The sequence below is a fragment of the Chrysochloris asiatica genome, unplaced genomic scaffold (assembly GCF_000296735.1).
Source record: "Chrysochloris asiatica unplaced genomic scaffold, ChrAsi1.0 scaffold00079, whole genome shotgun sequence".
Lineage (NCBI taxonomy): Eukaryota > Metazoa > Chordata > Mammalia > Afrosoricida > Chrysochloridae > Chrysochloris > Chrysochloris asiatica.
The window spans coordinates 8,175,003-8,181,039 of NW_006408597.1; positions in this window are offsets into that span (position 1 = coordinate 8,175,003).

Below are 6,037 nucleotides of genomic sequence, written 5' to 3' on the forward strand. Positions count from 1 at the left end.
AGTGTATGTGCACCGTAGAAGCCTCCAGCAGTGGATTGGGGTGTCTGCTTGCTCAGGCCCCTCCTCTAGTTACCACCCTAGAGTTGTGTAGATAGATATTGAGAAGTTAATGGGAAAACGATTGTCTACTAGTTTTGTCTCTGAAGGTCAGTTAGGTATCTGCATGTGCACAGCATAATTCTTGAGATAGTTGCATCCTTTTATGTTGAGGTTTTACAGATTGTTCATATGGTTTGTCTGTCAGGCCTGACAGGCCTGCTTTTTTCTTGCTGGATATGCTAGAGTAAAGGGTCCTGCACAAGTTAGTTTTAGGGCTGTGACCCAGAGGCTGACGTCTTAAGTAGTCGCCAAAGAATTTGCCCTTAGGTCCAATAGGGCTCTTTTTCTCTGTGCTGTGGGAAAACTGTGGGCTCAACGCTGAGCTTTTTTGGGGGGTGGGGGGGTGCTCACCCACCCACCTGTAGGCATCCAGGCTGCACAAAGAAGGACTGACAGGGAAGAGGAGGAAAAAATGTATAGAATCCCCCCCACACCTCCTTTTGCAAATGTCACTGCACCACTTTTAGACCAGTTCTCTGTGCTGGCCTGGCTGTAGCCCTGCCCTCTGAACTCCACCCAGGTTGGGTGGCCGCAGACGGAGTCCTATGTCTAAAGCAATTCCTAAATCTCAGTATTTTGCTTTATACCGTGATTTTTTCACTGGCATGTGTGGGAAACTAATGTCCTGCATCTTATGCTAGATCCAGAGCTCTGGTGCTGTTCAGTGAAAGCAGCTTCTCTGGGTTTTCAGTCCTTCCCCCATGGAACCTGTCTTACATGACTCTGCCTCAGCCACCACCAGAACTGGAAGTCCTTCTGTCTGTTATTCTTGAGGTCTCTATGAGTCAGAAACAACTTGATGGCATCTAGCAAAAAAAAAAAAATTGCACTCACTTTGATAGGATTAGGAGTCTACATAGTGCTGTAGGATAAGCACTGCACTGTTAATCACAAAATTGGCAGTTCAAACTTATTAGCCACTCCATTGGTAGAAGGTGAGGCTTTCTGCTCTAGGAAACATTTATAGCTTCAGAAACCATATGCAAGTTGGAATCCAGTTGATGGTAATGGGGTTGGGGTTCTTTATTTGGGGGGGGGGAGGTTTAAAGGGTTAAACCCTTTAAATAAATTCTTCATCATATTCACCTTCACTTGCATGAGACTTTTTTGAACTGAAATAAGACTAAATGAAAACCTTATGTACCTGTTTAGACTTATCTACAAATAAGTCTTGAAGACACCCTTAGAAATGGATCTCATTTGTAATTTGGGGACTGCCCATATGAGTTACTATTTCTCATTTTTATTCCCACTCAGGCTACCCGTTGAGTTTGAACCACCGACTTTGTGGTTCAAACCAACCTTGTGGTTGAGTGCTTATCCTGCAGCATCACACTAGGGCTAGAATCCTTTAATACTGTAAAATTGAGGCTTGAATTTTTTTCTTCAGTTTCCTTAGATTGAGAAATGTTGAGTGTGGCTTTTCCTTTTGGTTTTCCAACTCCAAGTCTTTGCACATTGCATTATAATATTTGACGTTTTCTTCTGGAACTGCCCTTTAAATTTTTCTGTTCAGCTCTATTTCCTTATTTCTTTCATTTGCCTTCGCAACTCTATTCTGGAGAACAAATTTCAGAGTGTCTTTTGACATTCATTTAGGTCTTTCCCTTCTTTCTTATCTTCTTAATGACCACAAAAGGTCTTCCTGTATGATGTTCTTGATATCATCACACAACTCTTCTGGTCTTCTATCATTAATGTCTAATGCATCAAATCTATTCTTGAGATGATCTCTAAATTGTGGTGGGATATGTCCAAAGTCACATTTTGGGTCTTATTGACTTGTTTTAATTATCTCAGCTTCAACCTGAACTTAAATATTAGCAATTGATGTTCTGTTCCACTCTAACCTGACCTTATTTTGACCAATGATATAGAGCTTTTCCACTGTCTCTGTCAACAGATGCAGTCAGTTTGATTTCTGTGTACTTCATCTTGTAAGGTCCATGTGTATAGTTGCCTTTTATGTTGTTGAAAAAAGTTATTTGCAAAGAAGTCATTGGTATCGCACAATTCTAACATGCAATCTGCAGCATTGTTTCTATTACCAACACCATATTTTCCAACAACTAATCCTTCCTTTTTGTTTCCAACCTTTGCATTCCAATTGCCAGTAATTATCAATACATCTTGATTGCATGTGTGATTAATTTCAGACTGAAAAAGTTCTAATTATTCTTCAATTTCATCATCACTGGCTTTAAGTGTTAGAACATAAATTTGAGTAATAGTTGTATTAACTGGTGGTCTTCCTTGTCGGCATATGAATATTATCACAGACCGCATTATATTTCAAGACAGATCTTAACATGTTCTTTTTGATGATGAATGTGGAGTCATTCCTCTTCAATTTGTCATTCCCAGTATAATACACTAGTTGATTGTCAGATTCAAAATGTCCAATATGGATCCATTTTAGCTCACTAGTGCCTAAGATATGCCTATTCATTCCATTTCATTTTTAACAACTTCCGATTTTCGTAGATTTATACTTCGTACATTCCATGTTTCAATTATTAATGGATGTTTATTTTGAGTTGTGTGTATGTCAATGGAAAGATCTTCATTTTACGCAATTAAGAAAGTATTTTGAGAAGCAAGATACCCCCTTCAAAATCATCAATTTTTAAATACGAAATTTAGTAATCATGTGTGTTTCACATCTAATTCTAATTATGCTATTCCAAGTCATTCTAGTTCTTTTAATCTTTTTGGAAAATACATATTTATGCTGAATGCAAAACTTTTTAGTAAATGAGGTCTATAATGTGCAAGAACTCTACCTGAGGACTAGGGACACTGGGGAAAAGAAGCAATGTGCCTCTGGCTCACAATGCCGATAGAGCAAATTTATTATCGTAAATGTCATTTAAATGTACTGTTACTTATGGTTATAAAAGTAATACCACCTAGCAAAAATGAAAACAATTCACAAATTTATAAATTATCAGGAATCACATATTTTGGGAGGACCTCTAGAGCAGTGATTTTCTTACCAATAGCACTTAAGAATTAAAAAAATATATATTTTATTATGAATATTTTGTGCACACACATACACAAAAGTGATGATCACTCTTTTTCTATCATCTAGCTTTAATATTTTGCTATTTTAGCAACTTTTTCTAGTAAGTTGGGGTATAAAATACACATTTTATATATCTTTTCCTCCCCTTGGTATTGTTTGCTTTTAATTGTGACCAATATACACCTACTCTTCACTTATCAACTATCTCATTATCCAGCATTTTGTATTTGCCACAACTTTGGAAAAATTTCCAAGTGGTGCCCCGATGGTATATGCCCTATGAGGACTGCCCTGGGCTATATACTGGGTGCCCCACTGAGGGCAGGGCCACCTCAGGGGTGGTGCAAGAAGGCTTCTCCTGTTTGTGATGTTTTGGTTTGGACACAGAGTACACAGGGCAATGGTGGGACAATTCAAGGTCATGAGTGAACAGAGTGAGGTTGGGCAAGGGCACAACCCAACCACCACCACCACTATCCCCAACCCCGACAGGCTCTGTGTGTCTGGGGAATCATGATTGGGGAGGGAGGCCACCACACCATGCACATCTGAGACTCACTAGGGGTGCAAGTTAGGTGCTAAATGATTGCGAGGAGAGGAACATGGCACCGGTGCTGAAGATGATGTGAGGTCCCCAACTCTCACATAATTTTGTATGTAATCTAAACATGTTGAGAAGTGAGATGTGGTTGACAAAACATAGACAAAAAATATTTGACATTTATTCATATGGACTCCTGTTGTGGTGCTGCTGTAAGTTAAGTACTGGATTGTATATCACAAGGTTGGTGGTTCAAACCCACCAACCACTCCTTAGAAATCCTGTATTAGGTTGCTATGATTCAGAACGACTCAACAGCACATAACAAAAACAACAGTGATTATTCACATAAATAAAATTCTGTGGCATTAATTATGTTTATTATGTTCAACCATTCATTTTATCTATTTACAAAAATTTATAAGCTCAGTACCCCCTAAGCAGTGAGTCCCCATTTTCCACTTTCTTTCACCCCACCTCCATTGCTAGTAACCAGCCAGAAGCAATTATAAATAAAAAGAAATTATAGGTGCTGTAGGATAGCACTCAACCACAAGGTCAGTGGGTCAAACTCACCAGTAGCTCCTTGAGCACATATTGCAAGTCTGCCTCCTGGTCACCAGCTCTTAGCCCCTCTCTTCCCATAAATCTAGAGTTCTCAGCAGCTCCCCATCTCCATGCCCCCATCTCTGCCTCCATCTCTGGTGTTGCTGCTTCTCTGGATGAGGTCCTGCATTCTGCTTGTACGCTTCTCCCTTGATGGTCCTGGGGTCCTCTGTTTCTGGACTATAAGATTAACCACTCCCCTGTTTTTGTTACAAAACTTCTACCCTTACAATTGTGACAGTCACAATTAGTTACGATAACAATTATTCACTATTGACTCAAACAAATCTTATCCCCATCTCTTTTCACCAGACCCATCTAGACAAGATAAAATCAATTCAGTGGGGACTCTTTCTTTCCCCCCATACTCTTAAACTAAACTTCCTCTTGAAACCTTGTAAGCCAGTCACTTCGTGCCTTTATTGCTCCCTCAGTTTAGGTAGCCAATGTCTAAGTTGCCTGTCCCTATTTACCCTGTGTGCAGAGGGGATAGCATTGATACTTGATGTGAAGACTCCTTCCCTCTCTATTGGTACTTTGAGCTACTACCTCCATGGGTATAGGTCAGGTTCATCAAATTGTAGCGATTTACCTTTGTTTTCTTTATCAAAAAAAAAAAAAAAAAAGAAAAAAAAAAAAAATGTTTTAAAAAGGTATTCTTCCTCTAATCGAGTTCTGATTATCGAGCCATCGAGGCTAGGTCAAATGGGTACTGTCTGCAAGTTTGGGTGTTCTTGTGCATCTCCCCTCACTTCATATCAGCTGGATGCTTCATTCACAGCTCTAGCCCTCTGTGGCTATGTCCTTGACCATGGGCTCAAGTGTCCTCAGGTCTCACCACACTTTGCACCAATCAGCCCTTCCTCTTCTCTCTCTCATCTCCAGGTCAACGGGAGTCAATGGACTGGTGTTGAACTCAGCCAATTTCTTCATTGATGCCTTTCCCCCTCTTCCATTCACCAGTAGACCAATGTGGTCGGCAGCAAGCTTACAAGCCTGCTCATGTGTTCCCTTTGAGTTTCAGTCTTAGAGGGGAGCTTGTCCTGAAGGATCTTGATTGCTTGCCTTGATGGCTTCCTGGCAAACAGCTTGCTTATTCTCGTGGTAGCCAGTCATACTGACTTTTATGTTTTGGGTTTTCCTGATGGTCTTTCTTTGTCACTCTAGCTGTTCCAGGCTGGTCTCCTTGTCCTTGCTAGCGGGAGTGTCCCACCTAGGAAGGTTCTGGATGGGATTCAGGAGTCCATCTAAGGTCCTATACTCTGTAAAGGATTTGCCCGAGGCCTATTTCATGGGGCAAGTTCTAGAACCGCTTTTAGCAATTCCAATCACTTATAGGCTGAAGACAGGCTTACAAGCTTTCTGTAATCATGTTTCCCAACATTCCTTTCTATCCCACTCAAGTGTCTATTTTATAATAGTAGGCAAGGGAAAACGATATTCATAAGACAGTCAAGCAATTTCATATTATTTTCCCTCTTCAAGCTATACCTAGATGCCTGTATCCCAGAGCCCTGTTGTTCCAAGATTGAGCATGCATCACTATTTACCTCTGTCTCATGTAGGACATGCAAACCTGTTTCAGTGTTCCTCTATTTATCTTGTTCTCTTGCTTCCTCCTTCTTGTATTGCCCTCCCCAACACCCAAACTAACCCCCCCCCACCCCAACCCCATTGTTGTGGTTACCTTATGTTCCATTAATTCTTCCCTCCATTTAAAACAGTCTGTTTTATCCTGTAATCTACCTAACCTTCCCACCACC